The sequence below is a fragment of the Canis aureus genome, chromosome 16, assembly GCF_053574225.1.
Source record: "Canis aureus isolate CA01 chromosome 16, VMU_Caureus_v.1.0, whole genome shotgun sequence".
NCBI lineage: Eukaryota > Metazoa > Chordata > Mammalia > Carnivora > Canidae > Canis > Canis aureus.
The window spans coordinates 53030208-53057709 of NC_135626.1; the positions used below are offsets into that span (position 1 = coordinate 53030208).

Sequence of the window (27502 nt, forward strand, 5' to 3'; positions counted from 1 at the left end):
ACATTCTTTCTCTTGGAACTTTTGTGAACAATGATTGTTTAAAAATGGCTTTATTATTTTGCATACTATAAATGCAGTGTTAACCACAGGTTACAGAGAAACATAGTAACTTATAAATTTATGATGACATAACAGTGGCAGAGGGCACAGAGTTTACCCTTAACCATATCTCCACCTGAGAAAAAAGAAAAATGTTCTCTCCCATTCTTCCGGTACCCTGGTATTATTTCTCATTTTCATAGAAATTTAAAGCCTTAGCCTAATTTTGAGTTCCATATTTTCTCGATTTTCCTTCCTTCATCTTTCTTCATCATCTGAAAATTCCTTCCTATTTTATCTGCAGCTTCTAGCATCTTTTGCTCATCTGGCAAAATCATATTTCTCCATGTGTAGACTTCGTCTTTCTCCTTTAGAGTCAGATGATGGTTATGTCATTGGCTGAGAACTCAGCAAAACATAGTCAAGATTTAGCCACTGGCTTAATTGTGGTGAATTCTTCTACACTTCTTTGAATTAGCCATTCCATTTATCATAGACCCAAATGAAGTGGATTCTAGAAATGTCATTAAAAAGAAAGCAGAATGACATTTATAAATCACATAGGAATATATATTTATGTTCAGCCCTCAAGTATTTTGAAATTTTAAGAACATATAGACAATAATTTGGTGCTGCTTAAGATATTTGAAACTTCAGAATTTAACCATGTTAATTCAGCTATCTTTTTTGTAAGATTCCCAAATCTCCAGCTCCCAGTTTACATATCAAATGCCTTATTGGCTAATGAGTATGAGTGACTAATAGGTAGATTTCACTGTGTAGTACTGATAAAGAAGAGGATCCTTAAACATCTTTAAATATGTAGTAATTAGTCTTAAATATCTCAAGTTGTGCAGCTAATTCCACAATTTGTTCAGAGCAAATTACCACATAATTTCCTGTGTCCATTCACACACATTCACACACATTCTGCTTCTGGTAGTAGTATATAGAGAGGTGACTAAACAGTTTTTGGCCAAAAATGTCTATCAGTTGGGGTTGACACAGTGGGTTGAGCCTCCCACTCTTGGTTTCAGCTCAGGCCCTGATCTCAGGGTCGTGAGATCAAGCCCCACATTGGGCTCTGTACTGTGGGAAGTCTGCTTAAAACTCTCTCCTTCTCTTCCCTTCCTTTGCTCTCTCAACTAACTATATATATATATTTTTTTTTAAAGTCTGTCTGTGGTATTTTAAAGATACAGCATCAAATTCTTAGAAGTAACATAAACAGTAAAAGCTATGGCCTTAGTTTTACTTTTTCCTCCATTGTTCTGTATGAAAAAGTTTTACTTTTTCCTCCATTGTTTCTTTACTACCGTGGTGTTTCACAGATTGTGACAGATGTACTATGAAGTAATATAGTTTAAGATTTGGGGACTCCTACTTGCATGGGTCCTGAGTAAGGGGGCCTAGCAATGTGTTCACATTTTCTTGTTTGTTTGTGTATAGATTTATTTATTTTTGAGAGAGATAGAGCACAAGGTGGGGGAGTGGCAGAGGTAGAAGCAGACTCCCCACTGAGCAGGGAGCCCAATGCGAGGCTCCAACCCAGGACCCCAGGATCATGACTTGAGCCCAAGGCAGATGCTTAACTCACTGAGCTACCCAGGAGCCCCATCATGGTTGTACAAAATTTGCCAAAGATATTCTAATGGCAATCAGTTAAGATGTTTGTTTAACGATTTATGTATTTATTTGAGAGAGAGAGAGAGAGAATGTGAACAGGGGTCGGGGCTGAGGGAGAGACAGAGAGAAGCAGGTTGCCACTAGCACAAATCCCCACCTGGGGCTCAGTCCCTGAATCCTGAAACTATGACCTGAGCTGAAATCAAGTCAGACATTCAACTAACTGAGCCACCCAGGCGCTCCACCATGTCCATATGATTAGGTAAAATTTGCAAAAGGCACTGTATAATGGCAATCTGTCAAGACGTTCTCTCTTTCCTCTGTCATATCTTCCCTCGAGTCTGCTGGCAAGGGAGTGACCATGGGGATTTGGGGGATCTGGCTAAGGGGAACTGAAGTTGGGAACCTATATATCAGGACACAGCTCTTCTCCAGGATCCAGACTCTAAAATACTTAAATATGTTGTGTATTATCTCCAACACTTTCTGTACTCTTCCCTGACTGTTTAACTGCATGGATCCTAGCACTTGCATCTGCTGGTTGCCTGGGAGAACTGCCAGCAGGGATCCAGCAGGGATCCAACTGAGATACTGCGTTTGGTATCATTAACATATTATCTAATTAAAGAGTATAACCCATATTATCTAATTAAAGAATGATAGGAAAGCTTGCATACTTCACACAAGCAACTGACCAAAGAAATTTTTTGGTCTTCTCTGAGTGAGATTTGCCAGTTTTCTTGTGGTTTCCTTGTGTTAAGAGTTCAGCAACACTGGCATCTGAAAGAGTTCTACCCATGTCAATGGCTGCTATCATTTTTTATTTGTTTTGATGACCTTGACACTGTGAGAGTTTGACAACATATAATTTTATTGTAAAATTGTAATATTTTGAAATCTGAATGATATAGAATCATGAGGTAAACATGCCCATACAGTGCACTGGAAAAGGTTATTTTTTTCAGCCAGCAATCTTAAAGTTTTCATATTCCTTTTTAAAGAATAGTATGATAAGTCCCAGCCCAAGTGAGTATAATTTATTCAGAGTATGAAAAACTCTCTAAGAATGCTAAACATCATTTTTGGAGCAAGCAGTATAGCTTGTTGCATTCATATTTAGGGGAAAATGAGAATTTAGAGAAGAATACAAATAACAACTGTAAAGTTGTCTGAAACGAAATGAAGAGGTAAATATTATTTTACTAATTTCCATGATTTTTCCTAGGTTTTACACTTCCTACAAGGTTTCCAAACTACATATCCATACATGTGGTAAATTTGGTTAGATTATTTCATTGAAATTTAGCTTTCCTTATTGCTGGGATGTAAAAGAAATTATTTCATTGGATCAGCTTTATTTCCATCTGTTCCTTATGTGCTGATAAAATAGAAAACTAGTGAAATCTAACAGAGAAGTACATATCCTCTGGCAATAACATATTTTTCTGTCAAAGAATTGCTTGTTTCCTGAAAGAATAAAATTTGACTAAATGTCAGAAAAATTCTTTTTCCTTAAAACAACTTGCTTTTTGTTTGACAAGAACTTATCGTTTAATTTCCTGTATTGTGAATAAGAGCACTCTTACTCCAATAAAAGTATATTTCATTTGAGTCTGGCTATGTCTATATGACACAAAACAAAATTGGTGAACACATGCAATATTCTGTGTCTTTGTCATAGTGCACCGAAATAACCAGGGTGCTTGCTTGACAATTTCTAACAGGTAATATTTTGTTCTGCCACTGCCAAGAAAGAAAGAAAAAAAAAACACATCAGCTTCATTATTATTTCTTAACAATGATGATAATAATATTAGGTGGCATCTATTTCTAAACTTCCGAGCAGGTATCTTCAGTACTGTAAAGAGGAAAAGAGTATTCTCTTTCTTCTTTAGAAAGCATCCTGTCACATACTTGTATTCATTCATTCACTACACAGTGTGTTGAACCACCTATAATATTGTTTGATTTGCAAATGGTAAACTTAATAGGAAAAACATAGCCAAATTATATTATATTGATCCGAATTTTTCAACTTACATATTATAATAGAAGGTGCATTTTTTTCTTTCAAATCGCTAACAGAACAGAATTAAAATTGATATAATCCATGCCCCTTGGATTTATGAATATTAAAAGGTGGCCTCCTTTAGGGTTCATCAAAATATATATGGTGGAATGACTAGGGTTTGAGGTGTGCTTCCTATAATGCTGCTGAATCTTAGCTAATCTATGCACACTCCTGCATAATGCATCTTGTGACAGATGCCAGAATTAGCAAGATGGCTGCTTGGTTTTAGGTTTACCATCTGTTGTGAAGCTAATTGGTCTTGCTGTTTTAATCAATGAACCAAAAGAACTCTAGAATTTTCTGGGAGTCACAGGACTTGGAGACAGCTCATTCTGACTACATATGTATTTATCCATCCAGCAATTATTTATTGGGTTCCTACTCTGTATTTGTCTGTGTTTGTATGCTGAGGATACAGTCACAAACCAAAGAGTCAAAGTTCATCCTCTCACATACCACAAACTCTATGGAGAAAAGATACAATAAAAAAATAAATATGTGACATAATTAACGTGATTAAGTTCTATAAAGGGAAATAGAGTTGAATAAATGGATGAAGAGTGACAATAGTTGTGGAATCAAGTTATAATCTTAGGTAGGGTGATCAGGAAGGTCTTTGGAGAGATGACATTTGAGTAGATATTCAAATGAAGGGGAGGGAAAGACAAACCATTTGGAATAGATGTTCTAGGCAGAGGGCAGAACGAGTGTGAAGGATCTAAGGAGAGTGTGCAATGTGTTTGTTCAAGGATTAGGAAAGGGATCAGAGAGGCTGGGGTGGAGTAGAGGATAGGAAGAAGCATATGAATTAGATGTAGAGGAAACCAGGCACTTGCTCAAAAACCCTTGTAGGGATAAACTCTGGATTTATATCTGAAGGTGATAAGAAAACATCAAAAGAGAGTTTTGAGGAGAGGAACAAGAAAATCTGCTGTGTGTTTTTAAGAGATCCCTGACAGGTACCAGGAGTATGAACTAGAGGTTAGACATGAGTGCCAGCATGAAGGCCACACAGGGAAGCACTTGTAACAGTCTCATTTAGACATGGTGGTGTTTTGAACTTGTGTGGCTATAACAGAATTTGGTGGAAATGGAGATTAATTCAAGAGTTTCACTAAGTTAGGTGCACAAAGTAACACAAAAGCAAAGGGATTCATTTAAAATAAGCTAAAAGGTTGTGGCCTCTTCCACTCTGAAAAAATGGATCGTAGGACACAACCACTTTTAGAAGGCCCTCTCAAATGCACTAAAAGATTTAAACTGTGTCTCTACTTTCATTGAAGGGTTAAGTGAGAACAGTATGGAAACCTCTAATTTCTGAGCTGTTTTGGCAAGTAAACAAATTAATAAACATATTTTCTCCTGTATTTCTCAGTACCTTTGCCCTTTGGTAATTGTATAGACAATTTCATGGTATGATGGGTTGAAGCACTCTTAATAATAGCTGAACAGTAATTCTCAACACAGACTGCATGATAGAATCATCTGGGGAAATATGATTTAAAATATTGAGGCCCAGCTCCTTCCCAGATCAATTCAATTAAAACCTCTAGGATTGTGACCCTGAGCATCAGTGTTTTTTCAAAACTCTCAGGTGGTTTTAGTGTTCAGTCAGATTGCAGGACCTCTTCTTTACATATGTGTCATATAAAACACACAAAAATTTTATGAGGAAAATATTCATACTTTGACTATATAGTAGATTAGGTTTATAAAAGTTAAATGCCCAGCTAGCAGATATGCAGCACAGGATTTTTTTTCTTTTCAAACATTTTTACTGTGTGACAATTGTTACATAAAAAACAATATATAGTAAATGTAAGTCATTAAGCATAATGTTAAAATAAGCAGCAAACTCTCTGCCAATATAAATAACTAGAAAATTGCCAATACTATAGGAAATACTTGTATACTTCCCAACGTCATCTTCCTGCTTCTCCCCACCCCTCCCCTACAAACTGCATTCTCTATTCAGGAGTGTTTTAACTTTGAGATTTGTACATCAGAAATAAGGATTTACAGAAGACAAGTCTATATAATTTTTTTAAAGAATCATACATTTGGCAAGCAATTCAAGAATAAATATATTAATAGTCAAGTGGAAGACTATGTACTAGAAGTCTTTTGAGCATTATCATCAATAAATATCTAGGAAGATTAGTTCTAAATACTAAGTTCTGGAAACATCCGAACAGTCTGCCTCTGTACCCAGGTAAGGCATATGCTAGAATTTATTTTCTGATATTTTATTTTACCCTTTCTTCCTTTTTTAAGTGTAAATGGTTTTGGAAATGCCATTTTGCAAGGTAGAATTTGACTACTTTTGAACTCTATTTGGATGCATTATTCTTAATGAGTATATATGTTCCTTCTATCATTTCAAGTTTGGGATCCTTTCTGTGTCTAGGGACCAATTGCTTGGCCATTATACAGAGTGCAGAAGAATCGAGAAATGGCTTTATCAATTTAAATTAACTCGATTTGTCATAGAGATTAATAAGTAATTTTATTCTAAACTTCATTTTGAGAAGTTAATTCTAATTGAAACCTACCAATCTGAGTTGAAATGCATCATTTTTCTTCTTTAGCTTAAAACATATGACGATTGAAAAATCCTTCAAATGCCAAATACTCATATAATTCAGTATGTTTACTCCTAATTCATTATACATAAGTATTTTAGGAGGGTTATAAAGTTACTTCATTTCATTTGATTCAAATGAAATAATTTGTTTAATTTGAACACCTTTTTTCAACAAAACTATTAACCTTTAACTCGGTAATACAGAGATTTCCATATTGCTGTTTCTGTTAATGAAACCAAGTGAATAGAGTTGACCAAATTCCTTCAACCTTTGGAATATGAAGACATTTAGCACAAATAGTGCTTTGAGTTGAACAGCAGGCCCTTGGAGCCTTTGCCTTCATCTTTCATCTAAATTGCCTGCATACATTTCCTAGAACTGATAAACTGTCAAGTGAATCATGAGATGTGGGCCTTGGGGTTAATTTATAGCACTGCTGTCTTCTGCACTGAGTACAGACACTTTTCTTTTTTTAAGAGTCTGTATAAATGTTTTGTAAAACAACTTCTGTTAATACGTGTCCTATTTTGAGTCCTTCAATATTACAAGTTTGAAATCTTAAAAAGTTTGGTTGAGAGAAAAAAATCTTGGAAAATTGGAGGGAACATAGGATGTTTTCTATTCACATAAGATCTCTATTTCAAAATTTTGGAGATTTGTCACTTGAGTTAAAATTGCTAAATAGTAGGGTAAATAGTGAAAGATAAATTGACTTAAATAGTAATACAGAGATTAAGTCTAATGTGTCACCTCTTTCTAGCATATTTTCTTTCTATTCTCATTTTGGACATTTGAGTTCAGAATATTTTCTAAAATATGCCAGTTGATTTATTTATTTATTTATTTATTTATTTATTTATTTATTATTTATTTTCTTAGTTTACATGTTGATATCCTAATCATCTTTCATCAGATTGTTTTTTTAAATCTTAAATTTAATTTGATTTTATGGAGATTTTGAGAAAATTTGCATTTGTGTGATGACTTGTGAATGAAATGAGTTTCTTGAGTTGTGCTCCCATCAGTCATCTTTATAAATGTAGACATAGGTTTTAATAAAAGGTATGTGAATATCAAGATTGATTATTTTTTCCCTTAGGAAATGCTATTTCTTAATCCCAGGCTCATTTTTTTTCCTGTTTTAAGGACGAAAGTTTTTTTTTTTTTTTAATTGTCTAGCTATTCTTTTTTTCTTCCTATTATTTGGTTGGAAATTTGATTGAAAACTAAATGCAGTGTGTTTCAATCATGATTTTATATCTCATTTTTTTGCATTTATTGGCCATGTAACCTTGTAAAATCATTAAACTTCCTTGAGACTCCATTATCTATGAAGTGATGGTGATAATAAGATACTACCTATGAGAAGTGATGTGAAATTCTAAAGTGCTCTATAACTGTCACTTACATTTTTGTGAGTAAGTTCAATTGATAAAACATAACTATATTTCAAAGAGGAAATAAGAAACCAAGCCAGGGATGGGAGGTGGAGGAAGAAGAATGTTTATCTGAACAAAGACCCATACAGGACCAATTGATAAGTTTGTTCATGGAATATGGCCACTTACTGTGATACAGCCATTCACAAAGTATTTTTCCACCAAATGAATTAAAGATGTGAAACAGAGAAAATATTTTTGTATGTCAATGGATCTAAAACTTTATCATGTAGAATCACCAGAAAGTCTTGTTAGAGCATCAACTGCTGGGCCTCACTGCCAGAACTTCTGATTCAGTATGTCATGACGGAGCTGAGAAATTCCATTTCTAGAAAATTCTCTGGTGACTTGAAGCTACATCCAGCAACCACATTTTGAGAGTAACTGATGTAGACTGTAAATTAGAGGAACATCAGAAAATTCCAGTTGGTCAATAGTGTAAAAACTTGGCTAGCATTTACTCTGCTGAAAGGCGACTTCATTTTGGATTAGATGACAGGATGGCGATTACTGATTGGGTCCTTAAAATACCAGAGTCACCATGTAATTTGCCATTAGAAACATATAATTTAGAGTTCAAAGGGAATTTAGAGTTAATCTTCATCATTTTCCAAATGAGAAAATGGATGCCAAGAGGAGATAAGTGACAAATAATTACTGAAAAAAATATATAATTATAAAAGTCACACGGAAAGTTCCAGATAAAAGAGGCTAGAATCATCAGCCCAGTATATTCTACTCTTGATGCAGTCTGCAGACAATATATTCCTCTTACCAAGCAGGCAAAGAAATAGAGGAAACGTGAACTAGATTGGTTTACTCTTACCTAGGTATTTGTAGGGAAATGTACATAGCACATTGTGAGGATTTCTCATGACTGAGTCAGTCAATCACATTGGCTCCAAGAAATTAAGATGCTCATTACATCCATGGATTTTTCTTTCCAATTATGCAGTTAATAAAGACTCATTATAGTTGTCAAGAATCAATTAATTTCTCATTAATGCAGCCCAGGTCAAAGAAGAAAAAGAATACAAAGTCTATTTAGATTGTTCTGGATTTCCACTTAACAGTATTTAAAATATTTGTCCCCCTAACTGGAGCCTCACCTGCCTAATTGCATAGTTTCAGTTGTTTCTCATTAATATGTAAATTAACTTGTTCATATTCTAAGGTGGAGTAAAATACATCTGCAGGGGATGTACAAGGGTATGATGCAGAATTGCTTTGGGCAGTTTGTTGATGCAAATGCATGGACTGCTGCTCCTTTATATTCACATCTCAGGAGAAGCTGTCTTAGGAGATTTCAGGCAATTGTATTTTTGCTGTTCTACAGCGGTGGATTGGTTTGTTACCCTTAAACAGAATCAATCAACTGGAGTCAAATCATTTGGTAGGGGATCAGCAAGCACAGTCTGTCCTTCAGCCATGATGCCAAAGAGCTGAAATATGTTTTGGTAAAGGTTTTATGTGCTGAGCTGAGAACTAGCTTTTCTTCTAGAGCAAGTAGTGATTTATACCCGGCAGATGGTGAAGAATGCTGATTTAATTTAGTTTTACTCGACAACTAGAAGGAAGGTAGCTGGTTTAAAAAAAGTATATATGTTATGGTAAATTTAAATTTTGAAGTATGTGTATATTTGTATACATAGAAAAGTGTAAATATATTTCATACAAAATACACACACGCGCACATACACACACACACGCACGTGCACACACATACACCAGATTCCCTGCATTTAGGGATGCCTGGATACCCTCTGAGCTGACTGTTACAAATGAGTACTGGTTCTAACACTGGTCCATTCTCTTCGCAAAATGACCTTGGTGTCCCACTAAAAGTTCATATGAGATAAATGGCTTGAGGCATTGTCATGCCTAACCTCAGTATAGTATCTAATATAAAGCCTCCAGATGGTGTAAGACCTTTTAGAGCTTTGAATTAGCCATCCTGAGCATCCTGCCCACTGGCCAGTGAGTTTACCCACTTTAGAGAGCAACATTCCAATAGGAATAGAATTCATATTGATTTCTTCATTTTAGACAGATTTTCTTATTCAAGATTCTGAGTCTCTGATTAAGTGCAACCAAAGAACACATTCTAGACCTGTAATATATGCCCAACCAGAACAACGAAGATTATGTTTTTAGAATCCAAGAAAGAAGCTCTGAATCTGGTAAGAATATGCATACCATACCAGATATGTAAAATTCCCATTAAGCCTCTCTGGGACTCCACTACCCTGATCAGTATGTATTCCCAGTATAGTCTTTATGTCATCACTCTGCATTACTGCTGCCATGGGTCCTGTGCCCCACCCCCACCCCCATACAGAACTCAGTGGGAGCCAGAATAACTTATCAGGAACCAATAACTGGGTATTTCTAGCAAAATGAGCACCAGTAGGGCTTCCCAGAGGCTAGGCTTTTTAAAACCCTACTGCTTTATTATAAGCACATCTGGCAGGCAGTGAAGGGCCCCTTTATACATCTCAGCAAACATAACCCAAATGTCGACAATAATTCTTCTTGAATTTACAGGAATATACACCTCAAAGATGAACTTTATAAAGAGTTTTTGCTCCTTGAAGAAGATATGCTTTTTATTAAAATCTTGATATTATTTTAGAAATGCATAAGCACTGTGATTGAAATTAATTCATAAGATTATCTTCATTTAACTTTTGTTTTTGCTAGTAAGTAAAGTCACTTGGATACTGAGGCATGAAATAATTGCATATGGCTCCCAGGCAGGTCTTCTTTATCTACCAATGAAACTGTCTTAAATAAACCACTAATATTATTTTCAATAAATGTGAATCCACAGCCAAAAAACTGGGAGAACTGAAGAACATATTAGGGGTATAAAGTCAACTATACATACTTCAAAAAGGACTTACAACTTACTTGAGTGAACCCAGTTTTATAATTTATGGGGCTCAGTACAAAATGAAAATGCAAGACTCCTTATTCAAAAATTAATAAGAAATTCAAGACACCAGCAGCAAACCATAAAACCAAGCATGAGGCCCTTCTGAGTGTTAGGGGCCCTTTGTGGCTATACAAGTCATGTACACCTATGAAACTGGCCCTAAATGAGACAAAAAGGAATATGTATCGAACATTTCTACGTAGTAAATATAACGTGCTAAGATCTTTACTTCAAATGATCTCATTTAATCTTCACAATGACTTTGTAGGGTGGATACTATTATTTACAGTTTAATGGGGGAAAAGGCTCAAAGAGGTAAGAAAATAGGTCATATATCTAGTGGGATTTAATTTCAGATGAGGGGATGACTAGGTGGCTCAGCGGTTGAGCACCTGCCTCTGGCTCAGGTTGTGATCCCGGAGTTCTGGGATCAAGTCCCGCATCAGGCTCCCCAGGGAGAGCCTGCTTCTCCCTCTGCCTGTGTCTCTCCCTCTCTCTCTGTGTCTCTCCTGAATAAATAAATAAAATATTTAAAATAATAATAATCTCAGAAGAGACTCTAATCAAGTCCTTATTCAGAGGATGTAAGATATATATATACATATAAAACTGTAATGCAACTTATGGAATATTAAATGCTAAGTGAGTGTTATACTCAGTAATTCCTTTATTTTTTAAAATATTGTATTTATTTATTTTAGAGTGAGACAAGAGAGAAAAAGAGCAGGGAGGGGAGAGGCAGAGGGAGAGGGGGAGAGAGAGAATCTGGAGCAGACACCTCGATGAGGATAGAGCCCAATATGGGGATCAATCCTGCAACCCTGAGATCGTGACCTGAGTCAAAATCAAGACTCAGACACTTAACTGATTTAGCCACCCTAGAGCCCTTATTCAATAAGTGCTTTAATCAACGAATTGTTTTTAGTCAAGTCAGCTCATAAAAACTATGATGTTGGGGATCCCTGGGTGGCGCAGCGGTTTGGCACCTGCCTTTGGCCCAGGGCGCGATCCTGGAGACCCAGGATCGAATCCCACATCGGGCTCCCGGTGCATGGAGCCTGCTTCTCCCTCTGCCTGTGTCTCTGCCTCTCTCTCTCTCACTGTGTGCCTATCATAAAAAAAATAAAAATAAATAAAAATAAATGATAACATATGTAATAATATTACACAAAAAGGCCCTAATGAGTGTCTTATAACAAAGAGCACTAGATCACTGATGCTCCCAAGCCCTCATCCCCAGAAATAGCCTGTTGACATTTTTGCTCTTTTCCCAAGTATTTTTCTGTATATTTATAAGCATTACACCTGTACTGCAATTTCTTTTTAAATTGTTTTGAATTAAAAAGAATCAAAAATAGATTCACATGGTTCAAAATTCAAGCACCATATTGCTAGATGACAGAAGTATTCTTTCTACCACCGCCCCTTATATATATTATCCAGCAGTCTCATAAGAAATCATAAATGGAAGGTAAACTTTTCAAAATTTAAACTAGTCTTACATTTGACTGAATCTGGCTAGGCATAGAATCCGAGGTTGAAAATAATTTTTCTTGAAAACTGTGGAGGCATCATTCCATTATCTTTAAGCTTTCAGTATATGTAAGTTCGTTGCTGTTTTTCTTCTATACATTTGTGTAAGATTTGTTTCCTACTTGGAAACTTTTAGGATCTTTTCTTTACCCTTGGTGATTTAAAAATCTCATGAAGATATATTTTGCTTGCATCTCCATATCTATTCATTTAGGTGGGGAACCAGCCATTAACATCTAGAATCTTCTATCTTTCAGATAAGAACTATATGGGGTGGAGAGAGAGAGAGAGAGAATTTTATTTATTTATTTATTTATTTATTTATTTATTTATTTATTTATTTATTTATTTATAGAAAGCCAATTAGTCAGATATTGGGCCTCTTCTGTTGATTTTCTATTTAATTAAATTAATTAATTAAATCTTCTGTTGTCTAATTCTTTGTCTTTTTTTTCTTATCCAGAGAAATTTGCTCAATCTTATCCTCCAACTCCTGTCTGAATATTTTATGTCCACCGTCATATTTTTAATATCCAAGTACTCTTTTTTTCTTTGACTGTTCTTTTTTTAAATAGTATACAGTTCTTGCTCAGTGATGCATTATAATTCGTTCTCTCTCTTTAGTCATGAACTACTTTCTATTTAAACACTTTCTTCTATTCTGCATTGTAAGACACCACAAATGACTAGAAACATTGCTTGAGAAAGCCTTGGATTTCACTGAAGAGCACAGCTGGATTTATCAATAGAGTTAGGCTGAGTTGGAAACCTTGATCTTACACTTACTGTGTGACTTTGAGTATGTTACCTATCCTCTCTGTCCCTCAACTTCCTCATTTATAAAATACAAATAGTATTGTGACAACTAATACTTTTGTATGAGTTTCAGATGAGTCAAAGCACTTAGTAGAGCGCATGGTAAATAATACATCCAGTTTTAACTATTTTACTTTATTTATTTATTTATTTACTTTATTTATTTCTCAGTTTGTTTCTGACTATTTTTAAGGCTTACTATCCATGTTTAATTATACTATTTCTCATATTTTTAATATATTATATATTTGTATTCAAAATTTGCTTTCCATTGTTGTTCTCTACCTCACTCATTGAAATGCCTACAATATATAATCTCTTTGTAACGCTTCTCATGCAGATTGAAATTCTGCTGCTGAATTTTAGTTATTCTGTAGTTTTTGTTGTATCAATACATCATCTTCTCAGACCACTTCCTTTCAATTTGACCACTCTCTTATTATTCATACCATGCTTTTCTTTTTCCCCATGGAAGTCATGCTTAAATTTATTTAAAGCCCAACGCATATGTTTTCAAAAATCTATTTCTGTAGGCTATAGTAGATCCTTCTCAAAAATGCTGCTTACTCCACATCTTATGGGAAATTTCTTCTCTTATGCAGCAGGCTCTTGTTGCCTCCTCCCTTCACCCAACCTCTTGTTTTTCCTCCCAGATCCCAACAAGGATTAGAATAGGTCATGTAGGTAGATGCACTTTGATTCCCTTTTCATACACCTGATTGTATGTTGAGTGTTCTCCACTTATCTTTAGCTAGAGAGCTAGTTGGTGTAAATTTATAGTAACTCTTTAATCAACCATATGTCAGATGACAAGGACATCATTTGACCTCATTTCTGCAAATGTCCAACATCTTAAAGCAGTAACATAGTATAATTTCAGAATTCACAGCAGCCTCAATAAGCAGATAAGTACAAGGACAGTAACGGGTTGACCCAGAAAGAAGTCTGGGACCCACAAGCTATTATGGGGCTAAAATAAGCAGGAAAATAAATACAGAAAATCAATTAATGGTCTTCTTGATTTTGCATAAGAGAAGAAATAAAGTTTCCTTGCTTACCTATAAGTATAGGACCATATCTCTGGATTTGCTAGGACAGGCTGAATTATGCCCATATAATTAGTATACCTATTCACTCTGAAAATATCTCTGTTAGATGTCAAGTTATATAGTCTGCTCCCCTATCCAGGTTTTCTGCACACTCCATTAGGCAGCTGAATATCTGAGGAGATAACGTGATAATGTATCTAACAATGTTCCAGTTAAAGATAGATGAAGATGTTTCTAAAGTAGTCAGTGTGTAGTACAATTGCATGTAACAAAGTACCCTATTTTCTTGGAGTCTATAATAATGTTCTGTACTAAGGAATTCTGGATTCCAGTCAAATTACCAGTTCACTTATTTCCTTAGTCAAAATTAGCTTGTAAGCACCAGTATTCCTGATTATACTCTTTCTCTTCCATGAAACAAAATTTTCAGAACAGTAAAGTAGGAATATGTCAGATTACATGTTTTCTAGAAAATAGCTAAATAGTCTGTCGCCTTTCTCACTCTTGATCCTCACTAGTGGATATTGCTATTTTGTGAAGCTTTGTGATCTTTGTGAAGTTATTACCATAATTTGTCCTGAATATAATAGTTTTTGTTAGAGGAAAGCTTGAATTTCTCTGCGGTTTAGTCTACCCTCTGTAGTATGAAAGATTTGAAATACAGTTGGACAAATTGCCTTCTAAAATTTTTTAAAATATTCAATTCTTTGTCCCTACAGTGATGTCACTTCTATATTCCCAGCTGTAACCTCATAGTCTTGGACATTTCTTCATATCTCCTATCAATTAGAACACTTTCCTTTGAACAAGATACCTTCCTGTTGCTGTATTCCGTTCAATCATATCCCTCTAAGTCTCAGTGAAACCTTGCATTAAATTTCTCTTCTAAAAAATAAATAAATAAATAAATAAATAAATAAATAAATAAATAAATAAATTTCTCTTCTTCTGTAATATTTCAAGACCCTTTATTTGTTATCCATTCTTTTGCATTACTTTATAAGCATATAACACTACAAATAATACTGATTCCTTCTTGAACAACCAACTATCAGCAACCGCCCCTTTCTGTTTGTATCGGTCAATATTTTACAATTTGAATTTCAATTCTGACTATATGCTTTTTGTCAGATTTGTTAGGGTCTCATTGGCTGAGGGTCTTGATAAAACCTTGTTTATCTTACATTGTTGCTTATTAGGAGTCCTTAATTTTGGCATCACGAGCCGAATAGAGGAAATGTCCTCTTTTTCTACTCTATAGAACTGATTTTTTTTAAATCCTACATCATATCTCTTTTTTTTTTCCCAAAATGATATACTGCAACTTAAGAAGATTAAAACAGGGATGCCTGGGTGGCTCAGCAGTTGAGCGCCTGTCTTTGACTCAGGGAAAGTCCCACATCGGGCTCCCTGCATGGAGTCTGCTTTTCCCTCTGCCTATGTCTCTGCCTCTCTCTCTGTATCGCTCATGAATAAATAAATAAAATCCTTTTTAAAAAGATTAAAATAAAACTCTGCCCTCAAGACTTTGAGTTTCCTACCAAGGATTTTTAATACACTAGAGACAGATTCCAGAATTTATATTCAAGTAAGTTGTGTAATGAAAGCATCCTGGCTCTCTTAACTGCATTGGCCCTGATTAATAGCAGGATTTAAACCAAGATTTTTATTGATTAAAAGAAATATTTGAAATTCGAGCACTGATTTTATGTCCTTGGAACACCTAAGATTCAAAAAGTCCCCTTCAAAACGTGGAGGAGGTAAATTTGCTCACATGTTTTTCCTTAGCTTTTTGCATCTCACTGCTCTCTCTCTCTCTCTCTCTCTCTCTCTCTCTCTCTTCTTTTCAATGAAATTTAAACTTACATTAAAATTTGAGAAGTACTAAGGGAAAAAATAAACCATAAGTGTCTATCTTCAAAGGACAAAAGGCAATGAAAGTTAAGGAAATAAGATGTGTTTAGTATCCTATTTTATGACAACCAAAAATTATATGAGCAAAATGAAAATGAAATAAGGTATTTTTATGAAAATTGGTTAAAATTTTACATGTGAATTCCAACCTGTTATTAAAATTTTCTGAGCCAGACAGAAAATTCAATGCAGGCAAGGAACAGCACTCAATGACAGTGACATTTCCTGACAGAGCAATTCTTTGCATATCAGCAAGGCTAATTCTATTCAATCTGACAGCACCGGTTTAACCCATTCACCAGAGGAATGGGTTCTTATAAGACCAATGATCTAAGCACTCATTTGGATGCCAATCTAGTTTGGCAATATATATTTAAAATGCACAATTAATTTTCAATTCCTAGTGTATGAATGATTAACATAATATTTCATCAATGCTCTAAAATGGTGTGTGTGTGTGTATGTGAAATTATGAGGTATCTTCATTTGGGAGCCATGTATAAAACTACATTAAACAATTCAGATATTCTCTTGGGCACCTTAAAAAAATGTTATAAGGGTAATAAGCCTTTTCTTTGAGAGAGAGAGAGAGGGTGGGGGAAGAAGAGAATCACAAGCAAGCTCCACACCCAGGGCAGAGCCTGATGTGGGGCTCGATCCCACAACTGTGAGTCATGACCTAAGCAGAAACCAAGAAACAGATATTTAACCAACTGAGCCACCCGGGCACCCCAGGGTAATAAACCTTTTATCTATAAGGCGGTATTTTACTAATCTTGTCCAAAGCATATACTATCAAAAGCTGGTAAGGTTTAGTTAGCAGTATCACATCCATAAGACAATTCCAACTGGAAATTATTCAGGCAAAAATACATTGTGTAATTAAAAACTATCAGGAACGTATATTCAACATGATTATACCAAAAGCTTAACTTTTACCCTTTTTTAGCTCTTCATCAAATCAAACACTAGTCTTCTCTGCACCTAATTTCCTACATAAATGCTCACATCTTCTAAGGATCAAAAATCCAATTCAGTGTTTGTGAAAAGTAGGAGTACTCCAAATTCTGCTCTGCCTTAGAAGTGGGAAAAATTAAAACAGAGCACAAAGGATACATTTTTCTTTAAAGATAAAAGTGGGCAAAGAGAAACACTTAACCCTGAGCATTTCCTTAAGGGTGTTCTTAGTGAAATGCTTTACATAAAATGACTCTTCAACCTCTATCTGCTCAGAAAATGACCTGCAGTATAGCCAGTGGATCCCATATTCATTTTTGATCCAAGTCCACAGCTTAGGCAGGCATCTAGCAAGAGTGTTTTATAGAATTTGGGGGACAGAGATGACTTCCCTCCATGGCATCCCAAGTGTCCCATTTGTTCTGCTTCTTTTTATACCTATTATCATGGACAACAAAAATCCTATGGGAACAGGGTAAATAGGAAGCACTGCTATCATATTCTGAGTTAGTGATAATTAATTAAATTTTCTATAACCACTTCTATACAAGTTTATTTGGATCCATATAAAGATCTCTTGTGGGCAGCCTGGGTGGCTCAGTGGTTTGGCGCTGCCTTTGGCTCAGGGCGTGGTCCTGGAGTCCCAGGATCGAGTTCCACATCAGGCTCCCTGCATGGAGCCTGCTTCTCCCTCTGCCCGTGTCTCTGCTTCTCTCTCTCTGTGTCTCTCATGAACAAATAGATGAAATCTTTAAAAAAAAATCTCTTGTCTGTTTTGGAGGTTTTGTTTTTGGTTTTGTTTTTAATTGAAATATAGTTGACACACAGTGTTACATTAGTTTCAGGTGTGCAGCGTGGTGATTTGATAAGTCTGTATGTTAGCTGTGCTCGCCATAAGCATAGCTACCATCTGTCACCGTATACAACACTACTACATTACCATTGACTGTATTCCCTGTGCTGTACCTTTCATTGTTATGGCTTACTCATTCCATAACTCGAAGCCTGTATCTCCCACTCCCCTTCACCCATTTTGCCCATCTCCACCTCCTCCTGTCCGGCAACCATCAGTTTGTTCCCTGTATGTATAGGCCTGTTTCTGCTGTTTGTTCTTTTGTTTTATAGATTCCACATATAAGTGAAATTGTATGGCATCTGTCTTTCTCTGACTTATTTCAGTTAGCATAATACCCTCTAGGTCCATCCATGTTATTACAATTTTAATATCTCTTGTCTAATGTTTGATTGGGTTAAGAGTTCAAATACCTCAGATTTCAAGAACTTTATAATAGGTTTGTTTCTTCTAGCATTGTTAAACTGACCAAGAAAGTTAATAGTGATTTAAAATGAAGTCTCATCCAATTTTTGCCTTTCTGTCTTTTATTTTAACATGTTAAATTAGCTCTTAATCTAGGCACCTTTTCGTAAAGTATTGTTAACCTTTTGTGGAAACTTTGTGACATAAAGAGGATAGTGTGGGTGATTTCTTAGCAAAATAGTCCTATTAGTCCCAGACAGTAATGGGTCATAGCAAAACTGACACCTGAATTAAGCGATTATGTAAACACTGAGTATTATTAATTCCTTTAATACATTTTTAGATCAGCCTCAGTTAAGAGCATCACATGAACTCTGTGCCTGAGATAGCATGATTTATTCCTGGTAAGGACAGAAGACTCATGAATGAAATGAGAAGATAAAGATATTTTGCCCTGTTGCTATGGAGATGACACAGTGGAGGCTCCTCATTCATAAATATAGGTCACCCAATACAAGAAGGAACTGAGAAAACTTTCCTGGACTAACTTCACTAGTCCTTCAGGCATAGTAAAAGTTAAGTACTGTTAGGAAATCCATAACCAAAACCACCTTGGACACTTAGAAAATTTTTGCCAAACTAGTAGCTACAAATATGAGTAGAGAAATTAAAACCAGCTTAAATAATTACTTAGTATAAATAGTAATGATAAATACAGCAAAAGAGAAATCAGAGTAGAATCCTAGAGACCTATGCTATGGAGATGACACAGTGGGGGTTCCTCATTCATAAATATATGTCTGTCCTTTTCTGTTCTTTTATATGTGAATTTTTGTTTTATGTGCATCTGTTTTATTTTAATTTGTATGGCATATTAATAAATGAGCCAATAAAGAAGAGAACTTACTGTTAGCTCAATATTTCTGTTGATAATAGTTAACAGTATCCATACATTCTAAGAATAAACACAGGTCAGTTTTGCAATAAAATGACAAATTATTCAATATTCACCTTCAAATTATTCACCTTCAATATTAGGTGAATGTGGAGTGAGTGAGTGGTATTGAAGAGCAATACTTCATAATTACTGAGACGAGTTTGTAGTAGTAGCCACAATTCCATTCATTTATGTGACATTTTGTGGTTTTCAAAGATTACTTTCCCATATATTTTTTATTTTATCCTTAAAACAAACTTGTGAAGATAGCATGGCAATTATCATTACTTTTTTTTTTTTTGAATATCAAACAATAAATGTATCCAGAGATCCTGCAATGATATGGCTGGTGACTAGTAGGTCGAGGATTAGAAGCCAGATGCTTGAATATTAATCTACTGTGCACCAAGTATTCTGAAAAACAGTATATGGTAGTTGTGTCTATCTGTGTGTGTGGTGATAGGAGGGAAATCATATATAAATATTGAAATATAAATATACAATGATGGGTGAATGCAGAAGAGGTTCTCAAATCTATAAGAATCTTCAAGGCAAAAAAAAAAAAAAAAGAATCTTCAAGGCAGGAGTACCTGGGTGACTCAGTCTGTTAAGCATCTAACTTTTGGTTTTGGCTCAGGTTGTGATCTCAGTGTAGTGAGATTGAGCCCCAGGTCAGGCTCTGAACTCAACAGGGAGTCTGCTTGAGATTCTTTCCCTCTGCCCCTCTCCTGTTCAGGTCCTCTCTCTCTCTCTCAAATAAGTAAATAAATGTTTAAGAAAAAACAAAAAGAAAGAAAGAAAGAAAGAAAGAAAGAAAGAAAGAAAGAAAGAAAGAAAGAAAGAAAGAAAGAAAGAAAGAAAAAGAATGTTCAAGGAAAAAAGCCCAGAATAAGCATTAGGTACAATTCTAAAGGAAAGATCTTTCCAGCTAGGTTTTGGGGAAAATCATCAACCACAATAAAAGAATCAAAGATCCAAATTAATATATACCAAAGAGAAGATGCATTCTTCAACTGCAAAGATGGTATGGTCTGTAGACCCGGACAAGAGAGGCCTCTCTGCACTGAGCCAGGATTCCATGTGACCCCATAGACAGAAGCCATGCCCTCTCTTCTACTCACGCTCCAAAATTTCTAAAATGGTCCCAAGCAATTGAGGACTTGTTCAGCCCTCTTCCCTGGGTTCAGTTTCCCTGGAATGACTGCTTGCAGTGGGAGAAAGTGTGGACAGATCTCTCATGTATGGATTGAGGTGTTTAGTGCCAGCTGTCTGGTGTAGAGAGATCTGAACGTGGGAAGAAGGCATACAACTCTGAGAGGTCTGGCAATTCTAAATTGCTAAATTGGTTTAAATTGCAAATTGGTTTTTCAGGATAATGTTTTAAAGGTGTATTTGTGAAGGTAGCAGGATTAGTATAGTACTTTAACAATGTGTCAGCTCCGTTTTACACCTAGGTGCTGAGTCATGTGTGGTATTTTAGACCTTCAACTGTAATCTTGCATCAGGGTCTGAAAAGATTAGGGGCACACTCATTCCAAAAGAATCATCTTTAAATAAAAATTATGTAATGAACAAGATTGAATGAAACTTGAAGCAATAGATAGATAGATGGATGTCTCCTTTATAATCTCTCCTTAATGTTCAAAATAAATTCAAGTCTCCAAGTCCAAATACTCAGGTATTTCAACCTAAGTTGTGATTATGATTGCTTTAATAAATATTTATTTTTTATAAATCATATGAACGAAGAGATATCAGGAGAGTGAAGCTAGGCAAATAGGTTTGTGATTTCGAATAAGTTTCAATTTTTTGAAATTATTTATTTCAAAATATAAAAAAACTTTAAGTTTATGTCAAAAACACTAGACAGTTTCTGATCTCTGTAGATATTCTTGATTAAACTCTTGAACAGATTCTTTAGAACACTTAGAAAATAAAACAGTAACCAATAATGGTTAGCTAGTATCCTCAGAACAAAAATTATGAGAAATGAAATTAATTTTCCTTTGTCTCAGAGCTTGCTAGAATGGTTCATTTAACATAAATTCAGCAAGGTGGTTAGGATAGTTTTCATAATCTTCCATCATAGATAAATGAAAAAAAAATTATACAGGGTAATAGTAAAGATAAGAGGATTTGTATCTGCTTGAACAACCCAATTAGTAAGTTCATTATTAATGGGTCATTGAACTCAGAGACTTCATCTGATCCACATTTTTCCTGACAGCATTTAAGGAAACATAGACTGCATACCAAGTTTATGGTTGACTCCAAACTAGAAATAATTAGCCAGTCAGTTATATGATTGAAGTCCAGTAAGACCATAATAATGAACTGAAATTACACTCGTGGAATTGAGCTCTGCAACAAGGTGACTGAATGAATGTATCTGAGGTCAGAGACCTAGTTTAAAATTAGTGCTACTTGTGTGCAATTCAATTTTGTCTTTGGACTTTGCCAAATAAACATTATGTTCAGCTAGTATATACTAGCTAGCATTCAGTGTATTTTCAGTCCTGATTCATTTAGGGATTTTTGTTTTTCTAAAGAAGGGAGAAGGGTTGCACACGAGTTCCTGAGGTGGAGGTGATAAAATCAAGGCAGAAAAGCCTCTCTTCTCTAATTGGCTTGTAAGAGCACTTGACTCTCCCCCAGAAAAAATGGGGAGGGAGCAGCTCTATTCAATGAATAGAGCTATATTTTCTTCCTGATTATAAAACTGATATAAGCTAATTAGAAACAATATTCCAAACAATGAAATTAAGTATAAAGTAAAAAAAAAAAAAAAAGAAAGAAAGGAATTCCTGAAATCTCTTCATCCAGAGATACCTACTGATAATGTTTAATGATTAACATTCTGGTCATCTCCTGAGTTTGTTATGAATGTGACCATTTTGTGCCTGCTGTTCAGGCCATTTGTGAGCAAAGCCTTGTGAAACACTGGACAGGACCACTTTCATTTTGGGTCCAGGATACCCAAGTTTACAAAGTACATAAAACACAATGGCACATTTCAGCTAAGTCTGCAGAGCTGTTGCAGCAGGAAACAGCATTTTCCTGGAGGGCAGCAGCGTCAGAGGAATGCTTCACTCAAATGGTGCAGGAAGCAACCTGCAAAATTGCACTGAACCAGGGAGAGGGTAGGTTTGTACCAGGTACTATGGGAGACACTGCTTGGAGTGTGGCTTTATGTTGGGGCTAAAGTCTTGTGGGTCTTTACTGAGGAAGCAGTGTTCGGATATTGAATACTAATATTAATATTGTTTGTATCCAGAGGCTAAGTGAAGCCTGGATTTTATATATATATATATATAATCCTAATACATATATATATATATATACACTAGTAAGAACTTGCTTTGGCCTTAAACTCTGATGGGCAATGATTTCCTAGGTAAACCAAGCTAGACCATGTGTGAAGTGCATAAGCTCCTTTTCTTATGCTAAAAACTGACTCTAGCAAAAGGGGTCATGCTAACTTCTTTCCGCCTTCACCCACCTTGGTGCCCACTGTCCTTCTGAAGGAAAAGGACAGTTCTGAAGGGGACAGGAAGAGAGGAAACAGGAGGAAAGTGTATCCTGAAGAGCAGTAGGTTACCAGGTGCCTCTCTTACCATAGCAGCCATCTGAAGGACAAGTTCCTAGAGAGAAAAGCCAACCAGAAAGAGGGAATCAACAGCAGAGTTTACATTGAGGTCTCCAGCCCCTTGTACTAGAGTTCACCAGGCCACCTGGTTTAACCTGCCTTGGTGAGGTGGAAGGGCATAGAAATAGAAGCCCAAACCTTATTAGGCTTCCTTGCTGGGTAACCATTGTAGTTAACAATGCAGATCATCTGTGTCATCTTCACACTATTCGTTTATTTTCATTTTTTTAAAAATGCCATTATAATTCATGCATTAAGTAAATGCTATATACTGACTTCCACAATTTGGAGGATTATTACTCAAGTTTTCTGATGGGATTTTGGAGCCAGAGTTTTAAGTGACTTGCCCAGTCACACAGTGGTGAGGGCCAGAACTGGAATATGAACTCAGGCAGACAGACTCCACAGAGTGGGAGGCTCACTGAGTGTCTTCTCTCCTCCCACCCTCCCAACATTTTTACCAAAGCTCCACTTAAATGCACTACTTGCAATAATAGGGCATTTGTACTTGCTGTACCTAAATTGACTCCTTAGAGAGGGTAGAATAAAATGACTTTGTATTTCTATTTAAACTCTCAAGAACTTCAGATTTTAAGTAACTACACCAAGAGAAAATGATTGTATTTACAATTCAATCATTCTCAGAGAATACTATAATCACATTGACTTACTAACTTCGTGTACTTATATGTGTGTGTGTGTGTATACATGTATATGTGTAGGTGTGCACATATATATTCTAAAGTAGTATTTTTTTTCAATTTGGAAGCAAAAACCTAACTTTACATTATATATAGAATATGTATATATTAACTTTTAAGGCTAAATCCAATTATGTATAATATATAGTATATATGTGTGTGTGCACCTCATATATATATATTTGGCATATATGCATTTACATAGATAGATAGATAGATAGATAGATAGATAGATAGATAGATAGATAATCTTAGAATATTATTTTACCGGAGGATTGGATTTTAACCAAATGTACAGTCAAATGAAGACACAAAATAACTTTTATGGCATGTGTACACATAAAATCTTTAAAATCTTTAAAATCCTGAAGTTTGAAAATAATTTATATAATTTAATCTATTCATTAAACTCTATTTTCAGACTAATTCATTCCTTCAAGTCCACCAACATTTTCCAAAGTTTAAAAATGTTCTCTGACGTGGGATGCCTGAGTGGCTCAGGGGTTAAGCATCTGTCTTCGGCTCAGCAAGTCCCACATCAGGCTCCTTGCAAGAAGCCTGCTTCTCCCTCTACCTATGTCTCTGCCTCTCTCTCTGTAAGTCTCTCATGAATAAATAAATAAAATCTTTAAAAAAATGTTCACTGATGCCGGGGTAGCTGGCATCTTATCTTTGCTTTGAAAATATAGTTGATCATTCAAAAGAGTATCTTCCACAATTATAGAAATAAATAGAAACCAAAGTAAAACTTAGAAGAGATGTTTTCTCACCATTCTCTCCTGCTTTGAGTGTTTAATGGAATCTGGAGGTCCCATAAATCTGGCCATTGACAAAGGGTAGAAGGGGTAGAAAGGTAGAAATGGGTACAAGTTTTTCTTTATCTGAGCCCTGATGTTATTTCTCATGTAAAATGCCCGAACAGATGGGAGAATGACCCATTCTCCCTATGTGTTATGGATATTGATTGTTTTCTTTTAAAAAATGGAAGGTTAATACTCCTGCTGAGTCCACAGTACAAATTCTGCTGAGAAGTGAAATTCATTTTCAGTTGCTCAGAATTGGAAACAAAATTCTTGCCAAGGTGTTTTTTAGGCCTTTACAAGTAAAATCAAGGTGTAGTTCAAACTGAACCAGATGTGTGGATCTTTACAGATTACATGAGCATTATCAATGGTTTACCCAAGGAATGTGGTGACTGGTCATTTCCTATATTCAATTTAAAAGTTTTCATTTTGAAGGTTAGAATATAAGGATCACAGTTTTAAAAGAAAATGGTATTGGGGTAATTGGGTGGTTAAGTAACTGACTCTTGATTTTGGCTCAGGTCAAGGTCCTGAGATCAAGCCCCATCTTGGGTTCCAGGGCTCTAGGCTGGGCATGAAACCTACTTGGGATTCTCTCCCTCTACGCCCCTCCCTGAAAGAAAGAAAGAAAGAAAGAAAGAAAGAAAGAAAGAAAGAAAGAAAGAAAGAAAGAAAATTGTATTTTTCTGGTAAATTAGTATTACTCTGGCAAATATATTTTTTAAAGATTTTATTTATTCATGAGAGACATAGAGAGAGAGCGAGGCAGAGACATAGGCAGAGGAAGAAGCAGGCTTCGTGCAAGGAGCCTGATGTGGGACTTGATCCTGGATCCTGGGATCATGCCCTGAGCTGAAGGCAGATGCTCAACACTCAGGCGCCCAGTTGACCCTAATCTTGCAAATATTGATAATAAAATGAAGCTCTTCATCTTTTGTTTACCAAAGAATATACTTCATGAAAGTCAGAAGCATGAAATAGTATCCCTTTATGGTTAACTTTTGCTTTCTTTGCATATGTTAATAGTAAGGAGAATAAGAGGAATAATGGTATTTGAAGGTAAACACTTAATTTTCATAAGTAATTTAATTCGCTTCATGCAACAGATTTTTCTGCTAGACATAACTTATTTGAGTCATTTGTTTTAATCCCATGATAATGAATTATGCATTGGTGACAAACTGAAGTTGTAAAAGACCATGTGTATAACTCTCCCTAGAAAAATGAGTTGCTCCAGACTCCACTCCCTGACCACTGCAAACTATTACATTCTCCCCTTAGCAACCAGTATCCCATTCTTCTACTTCACCCAGGCCAGAAATGACTGAGGCAAGATTTGGACTAGTTCGCCTTTCAAAAAATACTCACCTCTCTGCCTATGAAAAGAAGAACCTGGCCCAGCCTTTTAAAATTGTGGCAAATTTGTAAATAAAAGTACAGTCAATTCTGTTAAAAATCTACTACAAAAGGATGTGGAAGATGTTGGAGTAGAAGAAACTCGTTTTAACTTAGAATTTACTATTTATTTATTCTTAAGTCTATTACAGACTTAAGAATCTATGCACTATCCCACTTTTTGCTCTAAAGCTATCCTGTGTTAGAAATATCTCAATTGCCTGTTTCATATACAAGCAATCCTAGATAGAGAAATTAAATAATTTGCTCAAGGCAAACAGCTGTTCAACCCCAGGGCAATTTGATTCCTAACGCTGTGCTCTTTCTGAACTTTTATGCAGTCTAATTTACTATGAAGATGGTTCGTGGTCCTTTTAAATAATCAGGATCAACAATGATGCTCAGAGCCATAGATTTGCTTCTGAATTTAACAAGTATAAGTGTATACTTCTCCTGAGTATAAACATCAATCCTAACCATTAAGAATTAGAGTCGGTTCCTCCTACGAAAACAAAGTCCACTTTTGGTAGTGATACTGGTTCAAATGTCTAGATGTGTTTCTCATTTTATTCATAATTAGCCTGGTTTTCTAACCTGTGTATTAAAGATGAAGTTAGTTAAATCATAGGGAAAAAATACGATGGGCCTATGTAACTGGCTAAATTATTCTCCTTTTAGTTCTCCAAAGACCAGATTCCCTTCCATGCCTCCCAGGGGACAACAATGGGGATGTTGTCACTGCTTAGCAACATGGGAGAGTGCATTATTACACTGGGTAGAGTCAGTATGAAAGAATGTTTTCATTTCATACCTAATGTTCATGCCATGTACAGTTTTGTTGCTATTGTTTGTTTTGTTTTTCGAACACAGTTTTTTAATCCAATGTTTCTCAAAGTATGATCCGCAGACTACCAGAATCAGAATACTACTGTCTTAATTAATGTAGCATTGCTATTACTATACATAAAAGAATTAAAATGGTCTACTTAAGACAGGTAGTGATATTTAAGATTTCTTTCATTAAAATGTGTTAATTTTCATTTGGAAATATGTCCTCCCATTAAACTTGCAGATGAATTTTTAAATAAGCCATTCCATTAATATTTTGTCTCTCCAAAACACTTCTTTTTTTTTTAATTTTCTTTCTCATATCCTTCCTGCTCTTCTCTCTCTCCCTTCCACCTTCCCCTTCTTCCTTCTTTCCTTCCTTTTTGCCTTCCTTCCTCGTTCCATCCTTTCTCCTTTCTGTTCCTTAAGAGCTCCTATCAATTCTGTCCATGACGTCACATTATACATTACATAGAAATGATCATGAGCATACTAACTAGAATGTATGTGCTTTTTTAAATTTAATTGAGATTTTTAATTCTCAATTAATTTAAGCAGTGGTTTTGTGGTAGTTCATTCATTCAATAAGTAGTAATGTCTGCTTTATTCCAATGTCTATGAAATAATATGATCTATTGAGTTCTATAAGACCTATGGTCAACAATATGAGAATCCAGAGTAAAAACTAATGCATCTGGTCTGCCAGGATTGAGAAAGACTTTACTAAGGAATTTATGAGTGAATCAGTTATGATGGCTATTTTAAACTCAACATTCAATATTTCCTACTTTTATGAAATATAAAAAGGTTACCTTGCAATAAATCTAAAGAATGTTTGGATACATTTATTTATGATTTTTCTTAACTTCACACATTTCATATACACAAAGTCCTAAATAATCTCTCCTTACCTGTTGTACAACAGGGTTCACCTTTGGTCATAACTGTCATTTGTCTTTTGAAATACATA

The 27502-nt window shown here is 35.4% G+C and overlaps 2 long non-coding RNA genes across 3 annotated transcripts in view; both read right to left on the reverse strand.

Annotated features, from left to right (window-relative positions):
• Positions 1-26412, reverse strand: LOC144285389 (uncharacterized). Of its 2 annotated transcripts, XR_013353659.1 has the most exons (4): positions 25678-26412; positions 22659-22800; positions 7890-8154; positions 1-553 (listed from the first exon to the last, which is right to left on the reverse strand). It is a non-coding gene; the product is annotated as an uncharacterized LOC144285389 (long non-coding RNA). The 2 variants fall into 2 exon arrangements; XR_013353661.1 differs by lacking the exons at positions 1-553; positions 7890-8154 and adding an exon at positions 12203-12492.
• LOC144286924 (uncharacterized) overlaps positions 1-27502 on the reverse strand; it is a 1061786-nt gene that overhangs the window by 808270 nt on the left and 226014 nt on the right. The window lies entirely within an intron of this gene.